The sequence below is a fragment of the Rhincodon typus genome, chromosome 4 (assembly GCF_021869965.1).
Source record: "Rhincodon typus isolate 14 chromosome 4, sRhiTyp1.1, whole genome shotgun sequence".
Lineage (NCBI taxonomy): Eukaryota > Metazoa > Chordata > Chondrichthyes > Orectolobiformes > Rhincodontidae > Rhincodon > Rhincodon typus.
The window spans coordinates 54,893,148-54,919,709 of NC_063335.1; the positions used below are offsets into that span (position 1 = coordinate 54,893,148).

At 41.4% G+C, this 26,562-nt stretch overlaps 1 long non-coding RNA gene across 1 annotated transcript; it reads left to right on the plus strand.

The window, feature by feature from the left end:
- Window positions 1–649: 649 nt before the first annotated feature.
- On the plus strand, window positions 650–16,262 carry LOC125482879. Its single transcript, XR_007261841.1, has 3 exons — window positions 650–698; window positions 12,275–12,404; window positions 13,459–16,262. It is a non-coding gene; the product is annotated as an uncharacterized LOC125482879 (long non-coding RNA).
- Window positions 16,263–26,562: the final 10,300 nt, after the last annotated feature.

Genomic DNA, 26,562 nt, shown 5'->3' on the forward strand with positions numbered 1-26,562 from the left:
TGTCGGAGAGTTGGCGTCCGGCCTCGGCGATGTAGAGGTCAGTGCGCCATACTACAACTGCACCTCCCTTGTCCGCGGGTTTTATGGTGAGGTTGGGATTGGAGCGGAGGGAGCGGAGGGCTGCACGTTCTGCGGGGGAGAGGTTGGAGTGGGTGAGAGGGGTGGAGAGGTTGAGGCGATTGATGTCTCGACGGCAGTTGGAGATGAAGAGGTCGAGGGAGGGTAGGAGGCCTTGGGGTGGTGTCCAGGAGGAGGGGGTGTGTTGGAAGCGGGAGAAGGGGTCAGTAGAGGGAGGGTTAGGTTCACGGTTAAAGAAGTAAGCGTGGAGGCGGAGGCGGCGGAAAAACTGCTCTATGTCCAAGCGTGAGCGGTATTCGTTGATCTGTGGGTGGAGGGGGACAAAGGTGAGCCCTTTACTGAGGACTGACCGTTCGTCCTCAGTAAGGGGTAGGTCTGGGGGGATGGTGAAGACTCGGCAGAGCTGGGTGCTGCTGTCTCCTCTGGAGCTGCTGGCTGTGGAGGTGGGCGGAGCTACGTCGGCGTCGGCTGTGGGCGGAGCTGTGTCGGCGTCGGCTGTGGGCGGAGCTGCGTCGGCGTCGGCGGTGGGCGGAGTTGTGCCGGTGTCGGCGGTGGGCGGAGTTGCGCCGGCGGTGGGTGGAGTTGCGTCCGCGTCGGTGATGGGCGGACCGGCGTCGGAGGTAGGAGGAACGGGGTAGGCGGCGGCAGTAGCGGTGAGGGTGGTCGCGACTTCAGTGTCGGTGGCAACGGCAGCGATGGTGCTTGCTGTCCCGGAAGTGGGGAACCCGGCGGTGGCGGATGTGACGTCATCTGTGGGTTCTCCGATAGTGGCCTCATGGCCAATGGCGGCGGACCCATTGTGGAGAAGGTCCTGGGTACGGCTGGGGATTTGGGGGGTGGAGGAAGCCCGTTTTGGGTGGTAGGCACCAGTAAGTTTACTGTACTTACGGTTTTTAGTGTCCAATAAAGCTGAGTAGAATTGGGAGTTCAGGTTGTGGATCCTACGTAGAATAAAAAACAGGAGAGGTCCTTTGCAGGTCTGGGAGAGGGAGGCTCTGAGCTGGGGTAGGCTTGATTGTAGTGCCTGGAGATGCCGGCGCATTGCTGCAAGTGTGTGTTTCAGGAGTCGCAGGGAGAAACGCTTCTGAAGGATCTCAACCCCATGAGTGTAGATATTATCACGGTTGGGGCCAAATTGGGAAGGCTTGAATGTGGATTGTAGTCCATTGGGGATGATCTGGTTCCGTAGGCAGGTGCTAAGGAAGGTGATGTGGCTGTAGTACCTGGTTTGCTTCAGGACGTGGTCGAGCAGTTTCAGGGCCGAAGAGATTACGAGAGAGTTGCAGTGGGATTCACTTGTCTCAATACACACAGACAATGAGGGCCATTAGTTTGACAGGGACAAAGTGACCATACTGGGACAAGCGAACACCAGAGATGCAAAGGAATTTCTGGAAGTCTGGTTCTCAACAAACACATAGAAATAGACACCGTATACAGACCACTGCTAAAACAACAGAACCAGAAGCGACAAGCTCATTACACCAGAGGATTATATAAATCCGGAAGGAAGCAGAACACCAACTCTTTGATTAGAATTCACACTGATGATGTTGCCTAGATGGGTAACGAAATATCTGCACACCACAAAACAACTGCCTCGGTGAGCTAATGAACAACTGCATCCACAACCTGACCTACAAATTGTCACTGAGACCTTAGTTACCATCTCCCCTGAGGCATTTCTGAGGTTTCAGAACTGCTGGCCCTGGAGCTAGCTGGCACAATTAGGATCCCATCCACTAACCTTAACTCTATAGTTGACACACTCAACACTCAATTAGAGAGGGTGCACATGGTAAAATTGCTGAGTGCATCCTGCTGATCTATGGAGTGCAGTCTCGAGGCCCTTTAATACCCCACCGCTGGGGTCTCATCTTCTCTTTGAACCCTATGTGTTACAGGGAACCTTTTTCTTTACAAAGAGCTTTCTATTATTTTGTTGTTACCTACACCTAGGATAATGACCACATTGATTTTGCTACTGTTACAGAAAAATAACACTGAAGGTGGCCTGAATGTTTAATGCTGCTCCCTTGTGCTACGCAAAGTGCTGTTTTATCCATTGTAATGCTGTTACACGATGTATTACAAGGAGGAGTAGATGTGGCAGCCACCTGCAAAATCTGCTGAGGGCCTACTTGTAATTCAGCGAGCAACTTACCTCTGCTTCTGATGTACCAACAGTGCTGAATGTGCACTCAGAAATAACCTGTCTTATTTCAATTGCAGGATTCAGAAGGCTGGTCATGCTTCTTACGTCATTAGTCCTTGGGGCACATGCAACCACTCACCTTTTCCCATATATCCACTCAGACATCTAGAGGTTGACTTTCTAGCAGCTGCTGCTTCACCAAGCTGCAGACAGTTATGTGAACACGAAGCTTCCAATTGACTTCGACATTAATGTTTATCAAAAATTAAGCTCGATAAAACCTCTCAGGTTTTGGAGCCCATTATGATAGAATGTACTAACTGTTTTGTTCACAACTCCTGCTGTTTCAAAGTAGTTTGCATATGGCATATGAAATTATTCTGGATGTTTCTGAGAGACGCTGCCACAATGGAAGCCTGCACAGCTGGGTCACAGCACCAATTTGACTGGTGGTGCTAATTGCGAGGCTGTCACTGGGACATAGGAATGGTAGCTTGCCTCTCTAAGTTGCCGGTCACACCAGGGAATTGGTAGCTCTGCAGCATCAGCAGCAACACCAAGAGAGTTGGTGCAAGGGGGTAAAAGAGGCCACCTGCAAATTGAAGCCAACTCGCAGACAAGGACAGAACTTTGTCGATGTGCAGGCGCAGGCCCAGGTCAATACAAGCTACACGGCGCTGCCCTCCCCACCCCCCACCCCAGCCCACCACAACACTTCCAAACAACTAGTGATGGTCACAAGGCCAAAGGAGAGCCATTACTGCTGGATACCCACTCTTTAAAAGGCATGGAGCTTCTGGAAACACAAACCCTCATTAGAAACCGTTGCCCAACACAACATGGAAGAATCCCCATATGCCAAGGTGTCTCTTGGGCACAACTAAATTGCTGGCAGCTTGGTAAAATGACCATCACTGGGCCAATTAATTGATCACCCACCTCTTAGTAGAGTCAAGTTGCTGCCATTCCTACTTTCTGGAATCTCTCCTGACAGCAGGAACACATCAGGCTTCCCTCCAATTACTTTTGCTGACGTTTCACCATGTCTTCCATCTTCCATCCCATCAGTAAAGGCCCGAGAAAGTATTGGACATGCCAAAGCACTGTGTACATATCTTCCTTGGGAATTACTCATAGAAGACGTTTCATCTTCTTCCCCACCTATCCACCCTATCCTTCCCACCGCCCAATCCCCACTACCCCGTACCTGCATCCACCTATCACCATACCACTTACCTTTCCTGAGCCCCGCCCCTCTTTTCTCTATTTATTTCTGAGCTCCCTTCCCCCTCCCCAGTTCTGAAGAAGGGTCCTGACTCGAAATGTCAACTTTCCTGCTCCTCTGATGCTGCCTGGCCTGCTGTGTTCCTTCAGCTCCACACTGTGTTGTCTCTGACTCCAGCATCTGCAGTTCATGCTATCTCTAACTGCGCTAGCTGACTGCCCGACTTCTTAATATCCCTCCTGCCAATGCTGCATGCAGCTTAATGACAATGTACAGTGCTAAGTGGCATACCATTCTCAACTGTATTGCAAACTGTTTACTTTTCAGATTCGGTAAAGAAGCAAGGAACTGTTATGTCCTCTGATGCTGCTGACTTAACTTTCTGACTGCCTGACCTTGAAATTTGAGAAAAATGGTTGAGTAAGGTCTTTGACGATAATAAGTTTCTTCTCAGGACTGGATCGCTGTTACTCAGACCTACCACTGCTTCTTTACTTTCATAAATAATAAATCACCCAGCACTTCCTTCTCTAAGTCAATGGAATATTCTCTACTTGCCTCAAGGATAAATGATACTGAATGCCACAGTTAGACATTGCTAAGAGGGACTGATTCTGCTCCATTTATTCTGACATATCTGTAATAAGAAGAACTGTGTGTATGATAAGTATGTACACACAGCTAGGCTTGTCATTCAGATACAGAGACTGCATGGTACATGCCATAAGGCAGAACCATTAGCAATTTATATCTTCTGAAACACATTGTATAGATATGATCCAATTGTACAAATGAGTTAATATGTCATGGAGTCATAGTGATGTACAGCACAGAAACAGAATCTTCAGTCCAACTCATCCATGTCAGTCAGATATCCTAAATTAACCTATTCCCATTTGCCAGCATTTGGCCCATATTCCTCTAAACACTTCCTATTCATATGCCCATCCAGATGCTTTTTAAATGTTGTAATTGTACCAGCCTCCAATACTTCCTCTGGCAGCTCATTCCATACATTCATCACCCTCTGCATGAAAAGGCTTCCCCTTAAGTTCTTTTTAAATCTTTCCCCTCTCACCTTAAACCTATACCCTCTAGTGTTGGATTCCCTCACACTGGGGACAAGACATTGTCTATGCACCCTATTCAAGCCCCTCATGATTTTATAAACCTCTATAATGTCACCCCTTGGCTTCTGAGCCTTCAGGGAAAATAGTCCCAGCCTATTCAGCCTCTCTTTATAGCTCAAACCCTCCAAATCTGGCAAAATCCCTGTTAATCTTTTCTAAACCCTTTCAACTTACACAACATCTTCCCTACAGCAGGGAGACCAGAGCTGAATGCAGTATTCCAAATGTAACCTCACCAATGTCCTGTACAGCTCCAACATGATCACCCAACTCCTATTCTCAATGCACTGGCCAATAAAGGCAAGCATGTCATTTGTTATAGAATTCCCTTCCATGCCTTTGGGCGGCACGGTGGCTCAGTGGTTGGCACTGCTGCCTCACAGCGCCAGGGACCTGGGTTTGATTCCACCCTCGGATGACTGTCTGTGTGGAGTTTGCGCATTCTCCCCATGTCTGCATGGGTTTTCTCTGGGTGCTCCAGTTTCCTCCCACAGTCCAAAGATGTGCAGGCTAGGTGGATTGACCATGCTAAATTGCCCGTAGTGTTCAGGAATGTGTAGATTAGGTGGGTTATAGGGGATGGGTCCGGGTTGGATGCTCTGAGCAGCGGTGTGGACTTGTTGGACCGAAGGCCCTGTTTCCACACTGTAGGGATTCTATGATCTATGATCACATGGGACAACAACTATGTGTTGCTCCTTTCTGTTCGGATCAAACTAAGTACGCATTGAATGAGGGAATGGTTTGGGTGGTGCCATAGAATCATAGAACACCTGCAGTGAAGGTAGACCCTTGAGTCTCCACCAATCCCCTGAAGAGCATTTGCTCCTGCACCTTCATTAAAATTGTACTCCATATTTTATATTTTGTCTTTCAGTGTTCTTCTCATCACCTTGCACTTCTCGGCGCTGAGCCTCACCGACAACCTATCCCCTCACTCACTAACTTGTCAATAACCTTTTGGAGTTCCATGCAATCCTCCTCACAATTTATAATCCTTCCAAGTTTAGTATCATTTGAAAACTTGAAAATTATCTCCTATACACCAAGATCCATGTCATTACAATATATGTCAGGAAATGCAAGGGTCCCAGTACCGACCCTGTCGAACTCCACAATATTCGTCCAACATGAAAAATATCCATTGACCATTACATTTTGTTTCCTATCACTCAGCCAATTTTGTATCCACATTGCCATTGTCCCTTTTATACCATTACCAATAACTTTCCTCATAAATTTAATGTGAGGCACTGTATCAAATTCCTTCTAGACATCCATGTATACCATGTCAAAAGTGTTACCCTCAATCTTTTCTGTTGCCTCTTCAAAAATCTTCAGCAAGTTAGTTAAACACTATTTCCCCTTTAGAAATCCTTGCTGACTCTTTCTAATTAGCCCGACTTTTCTATGTCACTGTTGATTCTATCCCAAATAATTGCTTCCAAATGTTTTTCCATTAATGAAGATAAACCAAATGGTCTGTAATCGCTGGGATTATTACATTTTAAATTCACTTTTGGGACTTGGGGATGCATCTATTGCCCCCAACTAGTTGCCCTTGAAAAGGTGGTGGTAAGCGGCATTATTGAACCACAAAAGTCATGTGGTCCAGGTTCATCCAAAATGCCCTTTGGGATAGAATTCCAGGTTACTGACCCAGCAGCAGTGAAGGATCAGCGATATATCTCCAAGTCACGATTTTGAGTGGTTTAGAGAGGAACTTGTCGGTAGTGGTGCTCCGATGCATCTGCTGCCCTTGTCCTTCTAGATGGAAGTAGTCTTGGGTTTGGAAGGTGCTGTCTGAGGATCTTCGATGAATTTCTGCAGTGCACCTTGTAGATGGCACACACACCTGCTACTGAGCATTGGTGGTGGAGGGGGTGGATGATTGTGAATGTTGTACCAATCAAACGAGTTGTTTTGCCTTGGATTTATCCTTTGTCTTCAAGCTCTAGAGTGTTGTTCGAGTTGCACCCATCCAGGCAAATGAGAAGTATTCCATTACACTTCTGATGGGGGGGATGGTGGGGGAATTCAGTGATGGTAATATCATTGAATGTCAAAGGATGTCAGTTAGATTGTCTCTGAGTGGAGATGGCCATTTCCTGGCATTTGTGTGGCACAAATATTACTTGCCACTTGTCAGCCCAAGCCTGGATATTGTCCAGATCTTGTTGTATTTGAACAAGGCTGTAATGTTGGTAATTCTCCAGTCTATGGCACTTCCTGGAATCCAAGGAAGACTGAAATATTATAGCCAGTCTCTCCTCACATTTTACCCCCACTTCTTTCAAAATTCTTGGATGCATCTCATCTGGTCTTTAAGTGCCAACAGTCCGTTCAAGTCTTCTTATTTGTTAATTTTGAACCCCCCTAGTGACAAAGTTTCTTCCTTTGTCACCATGGCTTGGGAAGCAACCTCCTCACTTGTAAAGAGGAATACAAAGTATTAATTTAATACCTTATATATATCTTTGCTCTGCCCGTGAATTTCCTTTTTTGTCACTGATCAGCCCTACTCTTCCTTTAATCACACACTTACTGTTTGTCTATTTTCATCACATCCCCTCCAAGAATAACATAACCTCCATTCGGGAAGGAGAATGGAATTCCAAATAGTACTCTAGGTATGTCTCACCAAGGCCAAGTGCTATGGGTAAGACTTACACACTCTTTTACTCTAGTTCCTTTGTAATTAAGCCTAATATACCATTTGCTTCCTTAATTGTTTGATCCTGAATATTACTTTCTCTGTGATTCATATACCCAGGGATTTCCCACTTTATAGAATCATAGAGTCATATAACACAGAAACCCTTCGGTCCAACTCATCCATGTTGACCAAGTTTCCCAAACAAAACTAGTCCCACTTGCCTGCATTTGCCCATATCCCTCTAAACCTTTATTATCCATGTACCTCCACAGATGCTGCCAGCCACTGATTGGCCAGCAACTCTCAGGAGGTGGGATTTCCACCCCTCGAGCCTTGATTCCAGATGAGGCCCATTGATGGCTGATTCCATTGTCCTTTGGCAGGCCTTTTCATGAAGAAACTGATCAGGACTCTCACGGGGCTATCTAGTCAATAGGCAATTGCCTTGATGCTACAATAAGACTTCACCTTATATTCCATCTGCCATTTTTTTCTCCCAAGCACTGAACTTGTCTAAATTCTTTCCCAGCTTCTTTGCATCCTCCTCGTAACTTACCTTCTCATCTAACATTGCACCATAAACAAATATTGATAAATTACAAACAAAAACAGAAATTGCTGGAAAAGCTCAGCACATCTGGCAGCATCTGTGGAGAAATCAGAGTTAACTTTTCGGGTCAATTGAACCTTCGTCAGATAAAATATACTTGCTGTCTTCAAGAAACTCATTGATAAACAGCAAAAATGGTTGAGGCCCAAGTGATGAAGCACTCATTTTAGTTTACCAACCCCAAAATAACCTGTTCATTACAACTCGAACCTTATATATATCTGATTAACTATGACTTGGATATACAAGCCGAATTTCAATATTTGTAAATGACACAAATCTTGGAAGGATAATGAGATGTGAGGGGGATAGTATTCGTCATTGAGAAAGCATAAAAGATTAAAGAACTGGGACATGGCAGATGTCATATACCAAAAACCAGTGCCAAAAAGGTCATCCATTTTATTAATAGTTCAAATTCAAGATCCAAACTTTCGATACAAGTAAATCCTCTTCAAAAATATTGTGCTGTTGTGAAGTAGGGCTAAAAGAGATGGATATAATGAGGACAGATTGTGTTACCATGGCCTGTGTTCCTTGGAGTTTAGAAGATAGAGGCATGATCTAATTGGAATACTTAAAACAAACAACAGTTTTGATAGAGAAACCATTCCTTCAGGTGGGAGAATCTCAAATTCAGAGCTCACCATTTAAAAGTGAATCAAAAAATCTGTCTTACGATATTGGCTTAATTGCATGTGATCAATTTGTGTCAATGAATTTTTACACTCTTTACGAGTGTCTCATTGTGTAACTACAAGACAATGTTTTTAGTCATGTCTACTTGAAGAATGTATAACCTCCAATGATGCAAGGTGACTAAAAATTCAACTGTGCAGTTTTACCTTTGATTAGGCTTATATAATTTTTTCTTGCAACAGCAGATTAGCAAGGTTAAAAAGAAGCTGAGAAGTTTAGTGAGAAGGACCTGAGCTGGGGTGAGTTGATATATTGCAGAGAGAGTGAGCCATATTATTTCCCATTTTCTTTAAATTTTGAGAGGTGATTTACAGTGGGCACATTATGATTTATGTTTAAAGAAATGGATGTTAAAAATAACTTATGCCCAAATTTTTGTGACAACTCGCTATAAAATGCACTTGTTTTCTTTGACCTTAAAGATATCAAAGGTGAACTATTGGAACACATCCTGTTTGCTGCAAGTAGATGAAACTCTGTTTTATTCAAAGTTAATATCAGTAGCTGCATGGTACATTGTCACATTCTTGTTTATCTTTCTTAACATAGAATTACCATTCTTATCCTGGATTGCTAAGTAGCATAGGTTCACTTTACTTGAAAATGTCAAAGAGGTTTACCTGCCAGACTGATACTTTGCAATTTATGTATATACCTTCAGTCTACTTTGCTGCTGCTTGAAGTCCTCATGGCTGCTGGTCAAGTGATGTCATCATGGTCCTTGGTCCTGCTCCTCTGATGCTGCTTGGCCTGCTGTGTTCATCCAGCTCTACACCTTGTTATCTCATGGTCCTTGGAACAGCTCTCAAAGCAGTGACGCAACTCATATTACTGAGCCCTCAAGGGACTGGCCAGCAAATGGAGGAAGTATACATCATGTGTAAAGTAGCGAGGAAAGTTTGGGGAGGGTTGTATGTCCATCAACTCCTTCCTATTATGCCTGGTCACCATAGTCAGGGAAGGTGGATGTTGGTTGTCTCATATAAAGGCTGACTGAGCCATTGGAATGGTCAGCTAAAAGTCTTTTCCCATCATGAGTGTCATTTTACTAGTGGCGGATGGGCCCTGTCTCACATGAGGAGACAATTGGGTAAATCCAGGTGCCTCCCCTCCACAGATTCAGGGAAGGGTAAAATCCAAGTTTTTTTGTGCTCTCTGTGATGGATCTGCTGCCCGTGGTAATGGGCAAACCACATAGTTATTACTTGGCTATGACCTGTACTTTTGCCAAATTTCCCAATACATCACTTTCTGGGGTCTGAGTGACTAGTCCCAGTGCCCCCAAACCCCACTAACCTGGTTCAATGGGCAGCATGCTTTCTGTGGAATCCCCATCTTTCAGGCACAGTTCCAGCAGTCACTAATGCTCCTGATGGTGCTAATATCATGTGGTACTGCTGATACTCAGATTGGCTTGTGGCTCCTGGGGTGGGCAGGCATCCGTTAAAGGAACCAGTGCCCTAACAGCAACTAATTGGTGGACTGTCCACCCAAAGGCGCAACTGAGGATCCTGCAAACAACTGAGGTGGGGGGAGGATGGATGCTTTAGAGGAGAGGAACATACACTACTTTCTGTTCCATCCACAGAACCCTGGCAACAGCAATGAAATTCATCCTGAAATGAGGAAGTGTGACCAGCAGTTAAATGAAGTCTGCAGCCTCAAATGGGGAAGGTGGCCTTTCAGACTTTTACTCTGGGCAGCAATTTTCAATTCGGATCATATCGGGATGACACAGTCTCTTGTCTCCACCAATTTGTTTATCCTTTTGTGAGACCAAATGTATGCGGGGACTTCAGACATATCATGGAGCTACATCCTCTAGCTACAACCTACTTTCCTCTTACATTGGTGGGTTTCTCAAGCCACAGGCCAGAAGTGTTTGTGCCACAAAAATGGAGTGTGATAACCTCTCGCAGGTCTACAGCTGGGTTGCACTCTTGCCTGATTGATGCCAGAAACCCAAACGATTGCAGTCTCACATTAATCTCGCAATACTCATTGACATTAATGTCAATACTGGTATTTGTGAGGGATTCAGTTTATTCACGGGTCAGAGGGCCAAAGGTGGTGTTTAACTTAATAATGAATAGGGAAGAGGAATGTTCAACTGAAGTTTAGTGAACTGCTAATGAAGAGCTATGGCTGCAGAGAAATGTTGCAGTCCACCTGTTTGGTCACCATCCCTTCTATTTTCTGCACCATGTAAAGGTATCCATCACACTGCAAAACACTAGTGAAAAATGGTGTCATAGTAGTCATGAGACTGGACTAGTAATCCAGAGGTCAAGATCAATGCCCTGGGGTCATAGGTTCAAATCCCATCATGATACCTTATGAAATCTAAGGGTATTTATTGTGCAGTGGAAGTGTCACTACTTTTGGACTAGAAACTCTAGGTTTAAGTCTTACTTGGTCTGGTGGTGTGTCACAACATATTTGAATTGGTTAATTTAAAATGTCTGCAGCAAAACACTGAGATAACAAGGTGTAGAGCTGGATGAACACAGCAGGCCAAACAGCATCAGAGGAGCAGGAAGGCTGACCTTTCGGGCCTAGACCCTTCTTCAGAAATGGGGGAGGGGAAGGGTGTTCTGAAATAAATAGGGAGAGAGGGGGAGGCGGATAGAAGATGGATAGAGGAGAAGATAGGTGGAGAGGAGACAGACAGGTCAAAGAGGCGGGGTTGGAGCCAGTAAAGGTGAGTGTAGGTGGGGAGTTAGGGAGGAGATAGGTCAGTCCAGGGAGGACGGACAGGTCAAGGGGGTGGGATGAGGTTGGTAGGTAGGAGATGGGGGTGGGGTTTGAGGTGGGAGGAGGGGATAGGTGGGAGGAAGGACAGGTTAGGGAGGCAGGGAGGAGCTGGGCTGGTTTTGGGATGTGGTAGGGGGAGGGGAGATTTTGAAGCTTGTGAAGTCCACATTGATACCATTGGACTTCTTTGTTTTAAGCCGAAAGTGCTCTCTTCACATTTATTTCTGTGAAACATTCTTTACTTTTATTGTCAAACCTATAGTACAAGAAATTATCACAAAATAATAAGTATATGAAAGTTCAGGCCATCTTCTGTCTTCTGTAGGAAATGATGTAATTAACTGAAATGCCATGTTTGGTTTATCTGTGTACCGCCAACCAGACTTTATCCAGGCCAATTATGGACCCATCCAGTTATTGATCTTATTTGCACTTGTGATTTCACCTTCATAAATCACTTACAGCAAAATCCACAAACCAATTCAGAAAGATTGATTTCCATTGAATGGCATTGATGTGTTTGGACTGTTGAGTGAAACTCTTGCGAAAGGAAACAAGGTTTTTTTGTAGAAGAGACGTAATTAATTGTTGTTGTACTGCAGTCTGAGAGTTAATGTAATTTTGCCAATAATGTAAGCAGTCAGAGCCAGCAGATATACTTTCATATACCTCACTTCAAGTCTTTTTTTTCCCTTTAATTCATTCCTCCGAGAATTCAGTGAGGATAATTTGATGGTTGGTATCCTTGTTGGTATATTTAAAATTTCCAGTTGGATTCATATTTATATGTCCTTGGAAAATGAAGAAGCATATCTGTATTTATTTTACATTATTTATATTAATTTGACAGCATTGTGAGACTGCAAAGAAATCACCATTCCATTTTTGTTTCTTTTCCTTCATATCACTTTGTTTGTTCAACATTTTGCATTTAATATGTAATTGGTGCAAAAATACTTTCTCTTAGAAAACAATTTGCAATCAAACACAGAGTTATTGGACTGGTCTGCTCAGGAACAGAAGTAACTGAGCTCTGAAGTGACCATAATGCCACTCCAACCTATACACAGTGCCTTCTGTGCTTTCTTTTGTTTGAGGTAAGATGATGCATTTTCTATTTATAAGTTGTTGTGGAGCACAACCGAGAAATGAATGATGCTTAATCGAGATATAAGGTTGACTGTGTTTCGATGTTCTGGACAACTTGTGATTCGGATGAATTTTACTTAGGAAAACAGACATGACTCCTTGCATAGAACAAAGTTACAATTCCTCACCACTAACCCCCACCCACCAATACACCAACGTCACTTCTCCCCCCACTTCCCTCCCCTTTGTCCATACCTCCTCACCACTCCCCCACCACCAACATATCCTCAACACTTCTCCCTGCTACATCCACTTCTCCCCCTTCGTCACCCATCACCGTCCTCCCCTTGGTCCCTCACCACTTTCCCCACACCCCTACTACATCTTTCCCCAAAGCCCTCAACACTTTTCTGATACCCCAATCACGGCTGTCCTCACACAGTCCCCCAATGCTTTCCCCAACCCCTTCAGCACTTCTCCCACATTGCCCTGACCACTTTCCCAACAACACCCTCACCATTTTCTCCGTCATGCCACTTCCCCCATACTGCGTTCATCACTTTCCCACACCCTCCTGCCCACTTTCCCCAGACTCTCCCCATCACGTTCTCACGAATCACCCCAGGCAGGTGCAGCAATATTCACAGTGATTTTTATTCTGAATCCGTCACACTCTGTATATGATATTTCAAAAGTTTGTGAGACATTTAGAAATTTTTTTTATTGGTTTAAAACTCCAAAATTGTACATTCCAGCTTTACATTCAAACTGTAGTGTAACAGATTTTTTTTTATTTGGATTTTATCAAGTGCTTCCTTCTTTATTTCTTCCTTCTTAAATTTTAGATGTAAGCAGTTTGCAACTAATCCAATGCTTAATTACTTAAATGTATTAAGCCCAGTGCTACTGTCAGATTGTTCCCAAAATATTCCAAGCTTAATTTGTTTATAAAAGTTGCATGATCTCTCATGTAAAGGCTTAAGCTCAATTGTGAGATGTTTTAATATCCTTCTCTGGATTTTTTACAAACATATTGTTTAATTTTTTTTCATTTGTTGACAGGTAACCATTAATTATAACCAAAATGGTTGTGAAATGGTCCTAAAAGCACCGCTCTCCTTAATGAAAATACATAGAAGGTGATTTTCCACACTACAAAGGCTTACCTTGTTTGGTTCTGCCATTTTCTTTCTGCAAATCTGTGTCAAAATTAGAAAAAAAACTTGTGAAGCCCCTGCTCCTTATTTGGCATGAACAGCATCTACAGGCTGAAACTTGAAACTGTAATACTGCACATTTCAAACTACAAGCCTGTGTTGTAAAACTAACAGCATTAAAGGCACCAAAATCAACAAATGAGTAGCAGCAGAAAAAAAAGGAAATCGAAACAGAAACTGAAAAAACAGGAGACAGAAGCAAAACCAACAGAATAAATAAGGAAAAACTGCATTGTGTTCTATGTCAAAAAAGACAATTGGAAGTCAAACACTTACTTATAGATTGGACAACCATTGATACATTTACTGAACACCAACTGTGCAATCTATGTATGAGGTGGCACAGTAGCTCAATGGTTAGTACTGCTGCCTCACAGACCCAGAGATCCAATTTCAATTCCACTCTCGAGCGACTGTCTGTGTGGAGTCTGCATATTCTCCCTGTGTCCGTGTAGGTTTCCTTTGGTGCTCTGGTTTCCTCCCACACTAGATATGCAGGTTAGGTGGATTGGCCATGCTAAATTGCCCACAGTGTCTGGGGATATGCAGGCTAGGTGGATTGGCCATGAGATATGCTGGTTATGGAGATGGGGTGGGTCTGGGTGGAATGATCTTCAGAGGGTTAGTGTGGATTCAATGAGCCAAATGGCCTGCTTCCACACTGTAGTATGTCTCTGTATTTATATATACAGTTTATGAGAAAATGCTGTAGCAAAGATAATGAGTGGAACTCTTCTGAAAAGGAACTCGGAAGAGAGGCTCATTGAATTAGTCTGTCTCTACACCAACTCAAGTCTTTAGAAGTGATCTTTTAGCCAAGCTAAAGAGCCATATCATTGTTACATTACTTGAGGATGAATCCAAACAAGAAGTCAAAGTGGCAGGCCAACAACAATTACATTCTTTGGTGCAGCCAAAATTATTGCTGCAATCATCAAAGCATATCACTAGAGATAGTAGGAACTGCAGATGCTGGAAAATCTGAGACAACAAGGTGCAGAGCTGGATGAACACAGCAGGCCAAGCAGCATCATAGGACAGATGTGGTTTTTCTCCCATTTTCTTGATATCTATAGGTCATGGGACACCAATGGACATTGGGAATGCACATATAGGAAATCCAAACCCCAGAACAGAATAAGGTACAACACCACAACACTGGCGGCAAGGAAAGCCTTAAGAAAGAATGCAAATGCAAACACATCAACGAGAATCAGAATCAACTAAGTGAAAGGCCAATATCAGAGGATGACCAAGCTTTCCATAACGTTAATTTCTCACACCATGTCAATCGTAGAAGGTGAAAAGAATCTTTTAAGAATATTAATCCTGTATATGCAGGTGAACACACATTTAAAGTTAATATCAATATCAGAACTATTGCCAAAATATTGCCACAATGCATCCTGAAGGATTTCCGCAGCAAGTGACACTCCATGGTACAGCCTATGAGAACTGTTTCAGAGTGCTAATAGACTGCAGGTCATCGGAAAGCCATTACAGACTATGTATACTGAGTGGGGAATGACTCTTATCACAGCATCACTCTGCTATCCATTCTCAAATGATCTAGCAGAATGAATGGCATATAGTTTTGAATCAATCCTCATTTAATGTCAAGAAACATAATAAGATTTTCACATTGCATTTTTGTGCAACCTCCGTGAAGAAAGATTACTATCCCCAGCACAACATCATACTTGGAAGGCAAGAACAAATGATCTTGCCCAGCAACTAATTGTCTAAACATTCTGAAGCATATGAAGTTCTTCTTCAAAAGACAAAGGAAAATGAAAGAAATACACAACAAACAAGGATGTAGTGAATTGCCAAAAATATAAACAGGACGGTGTGAGTTAGAAATCCAAATCCAAATACTTGAGTACCTGCAAAAGTCTCTAGAGTACACAACCAGCCCAGATCAAACTATTCATCACTGATCATAGTGATGTTTTGTGATGGAAGAGGAGCTGGCTCAGACCAATGAATGACACATCAATCATGCCTAAAAATAGTAAGGAAGAAAACTCCGATGATGATTTTGTTATTGATAGCAGGTGACATCAGCCAGGTCAACATAAGTTGTCACACCTCCAAAGCAATACATTGAAGTTTGGAATGTTAATTTTTATAATTATCAAATTAACAAAACCTGCCTATTTACAACCATGAATATCTTTTGTGTTTTGTTTTTATCTCTGAGAAAATTTTATGACCACTATATTAGTATACCTTTAAGAGATGCTGTATGTCAGCATAGCATTAAGAATTATGCTCATAATATAGTCACTGTATCATAACATTTAATTTGAGGGTCTCATCTCACATCTTAATTGGGATCACATGAAGAATAAGACACTATTGAAAGCGTGCTGCTCCTCATAACCAAACTGCTTGATGTGAGCCCAGACACTGAAGTAGCTGTGGATGTAATATTTATCTATATTAGTGAGTTGTACTAAATATCTATTAGATTCCTCAATAGCACACTATCCACATCTCATTTCTTATGTCATTAAGGATACCATAAGGATTACCATATTAACTATAATGTCTTGCTAAAGGCAAAGTACACTTCATGTATATGTACAATAATATTCATGTATGTTATCAGTATGGCATCTTGTAATAAACCTATAACTTTAACTAGAAGTTGATGCAATTCAAAGAGTTTGAATGATAGCAATGCCATAATGCCTTTTTGGTTCACTTGCTGTGCAGGAAGGAGGAAAAGAAAGACTTATTTTCATTACCAAAAACTTCACAAAGCACTTCACCTTCCAAATGTACACAGAGCAAGCTCCCATAATTAGCAATGTGATGATGACCAAATAATAGATAAATGTCAACCACAGTGCTGAAGCTCTGGAGTCACATGTAGGAAATTTTGGGCCAAGAATAATGGCCCTTTGAGTCTGGACCACCATTTAATAGATCATAACTAATCTGGCTGTGGTCTCAGTTCCTATTTCTTATGTGTTTTCCCACAAACACCCTTTTCCTAGCACAGAGCTTTTACCCTGTGCAGCCATTTGTAATATTTTGGTATTACACAATTATACCAAATTTAAAATACAGATTGAAATAAGGAGATTCAATTTGGATTTAGGCATATATCCAGGTTTCTCTATGTAAGATCTAATTTTCTGTTGGGCTAACAAGATTGACATAAATCACTATTTTACCAAAATGTTGCTCTTACAGAATAGTCTTACTCTCCTAAATTAATTTTAAGTATGTGTTTAATTCAGTTGCATTCAAGACCAATGAGTTACCTCATTATAAAAAAAAACTTAACCGAAAAGATAATAGTTTCCTTGAATCTTTTTGTATCCAAGTCCTTGCATCCATGATATTGATTATAGTTCCCTTAAACCAATGTCTTTAATTAAGCTTCCTCATTATCTAGGTGATTAGTTCTAGAAACCTTCCAGTGTATGAACAATTATTCTGAGTTCAAAGGTTCAGTGGTCAAGAAAAATCATTGACAGTATTACAGACTTAAAGACCTTTCCTTATAGTTCTTGCCTCCCTTGTTGGCTTTAAAGCATTAAGGCCAATAATGAAACATTTCTTAATCACTGTAATGTACCTGTCTCCATTTTTTTTGTTACACAGGTTGCTACTACCTAATAACCTTTAAGACATTATAAAGATGAGTAGATGGAGATGCAGTAGTAATGTTGATAGGTTAGTAATTTGGAAGGCCAGACTAATAATCTGGGGGCATGATTTCAAATCCCACTGTGAGAATGACGAAATTTGAGGTCCGTAAACATCTGGATTCTGCAGCTTGAAAATCTATTTTTCTATATGCATTTGCAGATCTCACGAAGTCCTCACATTAACAAAAGATCCTTGAGCGGTCTTTTACCCTCAATAAGGATCATTTTATTTTCAGTTTTGTGCAAATTACTCTGAAATTTGGAATTTCAAATTCTGTCCCCACTCTTACATTATATTCAGTACATTTTATTGTTCCTGATTGTTTCATTAACTTAGTTGCAGAAGTTTGTTCTTTTTTGGAGACTGTATCAGAACCTTAAGGAAAAAAAAGGTTTACTTTAAATTGTAGTGATACCTTGTATGATCTCAACTCCCAAGCCATATAAAGTAGTTCATATTGATGTGTTTAGGCATGTCAAGGAATCATTCTACAGTGAATCTTCCTTGTGTATTCTACAAATTATTTACTTCCTGTGCTTCTGTATACACAGGGTTATTCTTAGGTCATTGGTTAGGAGGCAAATGTCTTGAGTCTTTTCTAATCTTTCAGGCTATATAAATGAAATGATGGGGTAATCTTTTCTTGTAGTGACCGGGTTGCAAAATGTATTCTCTTTACTGTTAAGTCTAGGAAAGAAGATAATCATGTCCAAGATACTGCTGTCACTTAACTATTCAAAAAAGCAAATTTCCTAACTTCATTAAATTTATACTTATTCATGATTAACACGTCTTGATGGATTGTACCAAGTGACTTAAACTAATTTTGGGTATAATAGTGCACCCTTTCCTGACCTTATTTGATAGTTCAATTTGCCTGCTTCTGTCTTATGCTATAGGTATGCTCATCCTATCCAATTAAGTTACATGCTCCATAATGTTATCATGCAATCTTAGCAGGAGCCCTGGAGGAATTTTATAATCTAATCTAATTACTTTTTCTTACTAAACACAAATCAGTAATTCCCTCACAGTTTGGTCCAATGTATTATTAATATATATCTTTAAATTTATTAAACTCTTCTTGGATCTCTTTTGAGTTTCATGCATATTGTCCACCCTTAATGTTTAATCAATTCGGGTTCTTCATTGCTTCAAATCATTACTTTAACTGCCTTTTACCTGCTATAATGTTCTCAACTTCATTATACTTTTTTTTTCAAAACTGTACTGATTCCAGAAAATAGTTTGAATACCATGGAGATTACCTAAGCTGCTGAACTCCCAAAATTTATTTGTGTTCAGCAATTCCCTTTGCTTTCTTCTCTCTGTGTTTGAGAATTTGACTACTGTCCCTAGAATACCTCATAGCAAACTGTTCCAGAATGCAAAGGACTTAAAGCTAATTAACCTCTTCTACTTGTAATGATATTGCTAAAAAATTTCTCTCAAAGATCTTGAATTCCAAAGGTCTTGAGAATTATTCTTAAGCAAATTCAATATAACCAATAGCTTTATTCCATATCAAGCTCCATTTCAACTCATGGGTTTTGTTTTTGTTTTCCTTTTGAATCTTAGTTTATAAACAAGTGTTGCACTGGACACATGAAGATAGAATCTTGTTTCCTTTATAATAAATTTGATTTGTTCTTACATGGGAATCCTTCAGATACTATTTTTCTTGAGGGCTTGAGCAGAAAATTGTACCAATAGACATTTGCTTGTGAATGTATGATACACGGACAGAATGTTTTTTAGGCCAGAGTCAGGACTGTTCAGTTACCTTTGGAGATAACACACATCTGTCGCAATCCTGAGTAAATGGTCTTGATAGCTGAGAAAGGACACCGGCCTAAACTGAGTATTTGATAACATCAGCCTTCCTCCACCTTGTGATGGCACTGTGACAGAGTGACATGGACATTTTAACTCAGGAACCTGAACTGCAACTGGGCTGAATTTTGCCAGACCATGGCAATGGAATTGGAGGTGGGGGAGGACTGGTAACGTATATGGACACTGTTTTGATATGCCTCCCATACAGCTTCCAGTTTTTGGGCAGCTTTCACAGGACCATTCATGAAAGCATGGAAGCAGAACCTGCTGAAAAGTGGCAGGCATCAAAATAAAGCTGTTAAGTTGGTTATTGACAGCATTCTTTTGTAGGATTATGAATCTCATAGAAGGTACATGGATCCTACAGAGTGTTGGCTCGGATGAGGTAACAGCACAGTGGGAAATTATTATTTCTACAAACCAATAGACATTAAGTTATGCAGAGTTTCCCAGTAGGAAATCTTAGAGCTGCCACTGGAAGAAAATTTTGTTGAAAAGTATTAGTGTTGGAATTAGTTTGTGTTTGGGTCCACTTTTTGATCCTATTTGGATATCGCTTTTTATAACTTATAGTGTGGTAAATTCATAATATTTTTCTACCTAAGATGAAATATAATCTGATTCTGATAGGTTTTGCAAAGTTTATCTTTTTTACGATATTATAAATACTCTACAGTGAGGTAATCCATCTCTCTCTGGTACAGACTGTTTCTTGTCTCTTCTTTAAGTCTAGAACATGACATCTGATGTCACTGTTGCTTCATCATATAAAATACTATCTCATTACTTGACAGAAAGACTGCTGAGGAAGTCAGAAATTGTAATGTTTTCTTCCAGAGCCACTGCAATGAGCAATGTAATAAAAATGTATGGTATATGGTTATTAATATCATTTAGAAACTTGGATTTTAAACTGGAAGAACAATGTATAGCTTTAAGTTTGATTTGTATTTCTAAATTATATGTGTTAAGAAGGAGGAATACATGGTTTTAGTTTCATTTTAGATTTGTTCTGTGGGTGGTACCAGGGTGTCTGGAGTTGTTTATAGCATTTTAAACATTGAAGTGAACAGTTTAGGACATTAGGAAAACAGGTTTAAAGAAATAAAAAAAAAAACTGCTATTACTAGTGTTTCAGAGATAGTAGAAACTGCAGATGCTGGAGAATCTGAGATAACAAGATGTAGATCTGGATGAACACAGCAGGCCAAGCAGCATCAGAGGAGCAGGAAAGCTGATCTAGGCCTGAAACGTCAGCTTTACTGCTCCTCTGATGCTGCTTGGCCTGCTGTGTTCATCTAGCTTTACACCTTGTTATCTGCTATTACTAGTGACAGGAGCCCAGAAAGACAGAAAGTCTGAAAAATGCAGAACAAACCAGGCAATGTATATGGTTTATTGAAAGAAAAAAGGGACCATAGGTGAGGTGCTGTTAGTTTAGTAGTCTCCAAACTGAAACAAAATCAAGAGTGACTTAAATATCTGTAAGAGAAAGTTCCAGGAATAGAAAGCTGTGAAAATAGAGTTTAAAGAACCCATGCTAAGTGAGCTGTGTTAACAGTTTGTTTAAGGGTCTAAGGAAATGAAACAAAATATTTTTAAAAATCAACCAAATGCTAAACTTTGTGAGAAAGAAAAAACTTACAGTTGTACCAACTGACAAGGTATTTTTACATGGAGTCAGGGTGATTCTTCATTGAGAGCCAAGTGTCTCTAAGTTGATGTTGATGTTAAAAAAATTGAATATTTCTTTCTAATATTTGTAATACAACCATTTAAAATACTCTTGTATAGTGTAATATTGTTCATCCTTTTGCCTTTTGTGCAATAGACTTTACGTTCTTTTGTTACAAGTACATTGGCAGCCTCTTGTGAATATGTTCATTGACTGACTACCATGATAGCAAAAATAAACTTATGATTTATCAAGCTCCATCTCACCCTGCATCTACCTTTTCTCTTTTCAGATAGTGATCCAATTCCATCTAGAAAGCATTGATTGACCCTGCTTCCTCCACACTCCCAGGCATTCAAACTACTCACTACATGAAAATGCTTTTTTTCCTCAGATTGCCTATGTTTTCTTTTTTTTAATTGCCTTGAATCTGCAAACTCCAATTTTTGATCCTTTCACAATTGGAAACAATGTCTTCCCATCTATTTTGCTCAGAGTCCTCGGGATTTTGATCAAACTTTCATCAACTCTCCTTTCAAAATTTTCAACTCCAAGGAGAAGTGTTCAAATTCACCAAAGTAACTAAAGTTCTTCATTCCTGGAACCATTCTCATGAGCTTTTTCAAACTGTGTTCACATTTTAGAGAGAAGGTTGCAAAGCAGTAATATCAGTGGAAAAGTAATTCAAAGGCAAAGGAATATATTGTGGGGTCATGGATTCAAATCCTACCATGGCAGCAGGTGGATCTGTTAAACTAAATGAAAAAAAACATATGACTCATTAATGTCCTTTAAGGAAAGAAATCTGCTGTCCTGACATGATCTGGTCTATATGTGACTCCAGACCCAAACAATGAGTTGCCCTTTGTAGTGACCTTAGCAATTCACTCAAAAAAAACACTTAGTGCACAGGCAAACAGGGATAGGCAACAAATTATGAATTAACTGGCAGTGCCCACATCCCATGCAAAAATTAATTTTAAAAAAACTTGCAAAGAGTGCGGTGCCCAGAATTGGACACAATAGCAAGTCTGAACTAATATTTTGTACAGGTTTAATATAACTTCCTCTTGGCCTTTGTCTAAACATGTAGAAAAGTGTTGAGGTGAAATTGACTGCCTTGGACACAAAAGCAACATTAAACATATAGGAGCCCTAGCAAAGTTGAAGCTCATGGAACTGAGGGGAGAACTCTTCACTGGTTGGAGCTACGCATATCATAAAAGACAATGCAGTGGTTGTTGGAGACTAGTCATGTCAGTCCAAGTACATGGTTACAGATGTTCTTTAATATAGATATTTCCAAACAACATTTTCAGAGATGAAAGTATTTACATTTGAAGCAGGTAGGACTTGAACCCAGCCCCCTGGATTCATTTATTGATTGATTGATTTTATTGTCACATTTACTAAAATATTGTGGAAAGCTTTGTTTATGGGTGGTGCAGGCACTTCACAGCGAGCAAAGGGTGTACAGATCAAAAAGACTTAGGAGGCATACAGGTTACATTGCAGATTACATTATTTGAGGCTAGAGTTCATTTATCAATCTAATAACGGCCGGAAAGAAGCTGTTCCTGAACCTGCTTGTGCGTGTTCAGGCTTCTAAATTTTCTGCCTAAGGGAAGAGGTTGTAGGAGGTTGAGTGTGATGCATCTTTGATGATGTTGGCTCCCGTTCCAAGGCAGCGAGCCGTGTAAATAGAGTCCATGGATGGAAGGTTGACTTCTGTGATGGTGTGGGCTCTGCACATAACCTTCTGTAGTTTTTTACGGTCCTGGGCAGAGCAGTTGCCATACCAGGCTGCTATGCACCTGAACAGTAAGCTTTCAATGGTACATCTGCAGAAGCTGGTGAGGGACCTTAGGGACATGCCAAATTTTGTGAGCCGCCTGAGGAAGAAGAGGTGGTGTTGTGCCTTCTTGACTGTCGCATTTACATGGGAAGTTCAGGACAGGTTATCGGTTATCATCACTCCAAGGAACTTGATGTTCTTCACCCTCTCAACCTCAGTTCCTTTGATGTAGATGGGGGCATGTTCTCCTCCCTTCTTTCTGAAGTCGATGATCAGTTCTTTAGTTTTGCTGATGTTGAGAGACAAATTTTTCCCTTGCACCACATCACCAAGCCCTCTATCTCCCTTCTGTATTTTGACTCATCATTGTTAGATATCCGTCCCACTACGTTGGTGTCATCAGCGAACTTGTAGATGGCATTCATTTGGAATTTGGCAACACAGTCGTAGGTGTACAGGGAGTACAGTAGGGGGCTGAGGATGCATCCTTGGGGGGCTCCAGTGTTGAGTGTTATTGTAAGGAGGTGCAATTACGTATCCTCACTGATTGCGGCCCATGGGTCAGAAAGCTGAGGATCCATTGCAGAGGGTGGAGCTGAGACCAAGGTCACGTAGTTTTGTGATCAGTCTGGAGGGTATAATGGTGTTGAAGGCAGAGCGGTAGTCAATGAGCAGCAGTCTGTTCTATGATGATGATGATGACAGGTGTCTTTGTTGTTCAGATGTTCCAGGAATTAGCGTAGGGCTAGGGATATGGCATCCTCTGTGGATCTGTTATCATAGATCATAGAATCCCTACAGTGTGAAAACAGGCCCTTCAGCCCAACAAGTCCACACCAAAGCATCCCACCCAGACCCACACACTGTAACCCACCGAATCTACTCATTCCTGAACACTATGGGCAATTTACCGTGGCCAATCCACCTAGCCTGCACATCTTTGGACTGTGGGAGGAAACCGGACCACCCGGAGGAAACCCACGCAGACACAGGGAGAAAAATGTAAACTCCACACAGACAGTCTCCCGAGGATGGAATCGAACCCGGGTCCCTGGTGCTGTGAGCCACCGTGCTGCCCGTTATGTCGGTAGGCGAACTATAGGGGATTGAGTCAGGTTGGGAAACTGGAGTTGATGTGGGTCATGATCAGCCTCTCGAAGCATTTCATGATTATTGAAGTCAGAGCTATTGGACAATCATCATTAAGGCACACTGCATGTGTTTTCTTAGGTACAGGGATGATGGTGGTCTCCTTGAAGCTGTTAGGGAATTCAGCTTGTAGCAGGGAGAGGTTGAAGATATCGGTGAATGCCTTTGTCAGTTGATCCACACAGGATCTGAGTACTCAGCTTGGGACACCGTCTGGGCCTTTTGCTTTCCTTGGGTTGATTCCCAGAAAGACTGCTCTGACTGCTGAAGCAGTGACAGAGGGAGTAGGTGTGTCTGGGGCTGTCGGGGCAGGCGTTGCCATGCCAGTGGTACTCTGCTCAAACCGAGCAAAGGAAGTATTAAGCGTGTCAGGGAGGGATGCGTCATTGTCCACTATCTTACACTATTTCATTTTGCTTCCTGTAATGTCATTTAGGCCTTGCCATAGACGGCAGGAGTCTGGGCCTCTAACTTGGTCTGGTACTGCTTCTTGGCCTCCCTGATGGCTTTGCGGAGGTCATACCTGGATTTTCTGCATTGGTCCAGGCCACCCAACTTGAATACTGCACCTCTGGTCTTCAGTAGGGAGTGGTAGGCACACTACCCTACTTCTTGCTCAGAGGTAGGGACACTACCACTGCACTATCAAAGTCCTGCATTTCTTAATATAGTGTTCTCAGCCCAGTCATCTTTAGCTGTTTCATTCATGACCATTCCTCCAACATAAGGTTAGAAATATGGATGTTTGCTACCATTTTCTATTCGTAAGACACTAAGTTAGACTATACATGCATCCAACAAGATCCAGTCACTAATCAGTCATGGGCTGACAAGATACAAATGCCACTTGCACCATACAAGTGTCCAGCAATGACCATCTGCTCTGAGAGAATCTAAGTATTCGTCCTTGATATTCAAAGACTGTATAAATCAATGTGTCCCCCTCTATTAACATCCTGGAGGTTAGAAGTGACCAGAATCTTAAATGGTCCATACAGAATAAATAGCAAGGTGGCAAGAGCAGGTCAGAGGCTAGGTTTTCTGAGGAGAGTAGCTCACCTTTTGACCCACCATCTACAGAATACAATTGTAATAGAATATTGCCTGGTTAACCAGATGATTGAATCTCCAATTACACAACAGAAACTTGACACCATTGAAAGAAAAGTAGCTTGCATGTTCAGTACATTGTCCCCCAGCTTCAACATTCAGTCCCTCCACCGTTGTAGCATAATGACATGTACAAATGGTCTACAATTACAAGGCAAAACCTTGCCAAATCTTCTTCAAAATCACCTTTAAAAACATAAGCTCAACCATCTTAGATGAGAGAAAAATAGGTTTATGATTAATGTTTTAAAATTAAATAAAGGCAATTATAAGTGAATGAAGACAGAGCTGGATAAAATGAACTGGGAAACTAAGTTAAGGGCAAGTCAGTATATTTGTAGTAAAACGCATTTAAGGATATATTTGAGAGCGTTCAGTAAAGATAAATTCTTTTATCTTTAAATGGAGAAGGATTCATCATTCATGGCTGACGAAGCAAGTGAAAGATATATATACAACAAAGCATCCCACTGACTGGAACCACATCCTCAAACATTCAGTCACTCCATCATTAATTACTAAAAATGCTTAGTAGCAACAGTACAAAATGCACTGCAGAATTTCAAAAATGTTCCTTAGACAGCATCTTTCAGACCCATGATCATTTTCATCTGGAAGGACAAAGGCAGGAGGTACATGAAAACACCACCACCTGCAAACCCTCTTCCAAGCCCTTCACCATCCAGACTTGGAAATATAGTGCTGTTCCTTCACTGGTGCTGGGTCAATATCCTGGAACTGTGGGTCTACCCAAATTGCATGGACTGCAGCAAGTCAGGAAGACACCTCAGCACCACCTTCCTAGGAGCAATTAAGGATGGGCAATAAATGCTGAGCCAGCCAGCAACACACTTGTCCTACGAGTGAATAAAAAAAAAGGCACTGAAAGCACAACAACTATTAGAACGGTTGCTGCCACATTCCATGGTTTAAAGCCACTTCAACAGCTACTGGGAGAAGGTAAGTGTGTAAGGTAAATGTGTAAAGTGCGTGAAGTAAATGAGGGAGGAGGTGACAAATGACTCCAGACTACACTTTAGCAACATTTATCTTCCTTTCAGAAGATCGGGACAACAGGTGTCCTAAGGGATAGAAATAAATTAATTGGTTTTGTAAAAGTTTGAGAGATGGAGTATGATGCGTGAAAATGTGAGCTTGTCCATTTTGGCAAGAGGGATAGAAATGCAGTATATTATCTAAATTGAGACAGATCACAGGAGTCTGAGGTACAGAGAGATCTGGTTGTCTTGGTATATGAATTTCAAAAAAGCTAGATGGAAGTTACAAGTAATTAGAAAGGCTAATCAGATGTTTAGGTCTATCAAAAGGGGAAAGGAATATTAAAGTGGGGATAATGTGCTGCAGTTGTACAGGGTGTTGTTCAGATCACATCTGGAATACTGTGTACAGTTTTGGTCTCCTTTATTAAGAAAAGATTTCATTGTCTTAGAAGTGTAGAAAGAACATTTTTTCAACTGATTGAAGAGGATGTAACAAAAAGGTTCTGCAGGTTGATCCTGCATACTTTAGAATTTTGAAGAATGCAAACTTATCGAAATAAGTAAGATCCTCAGCTGTTTTGACAGATTCTATCTTGAAAGGATGTTGCCCCCATATAGGAGACTGGAACTAGGGGGCACACTTTAAAAATAAGGGTTCTCCCATTTAAGACTGAGCTGAGGATTTTTTTTTCTTCTTTATTTCAGAAAGGCTGCAAG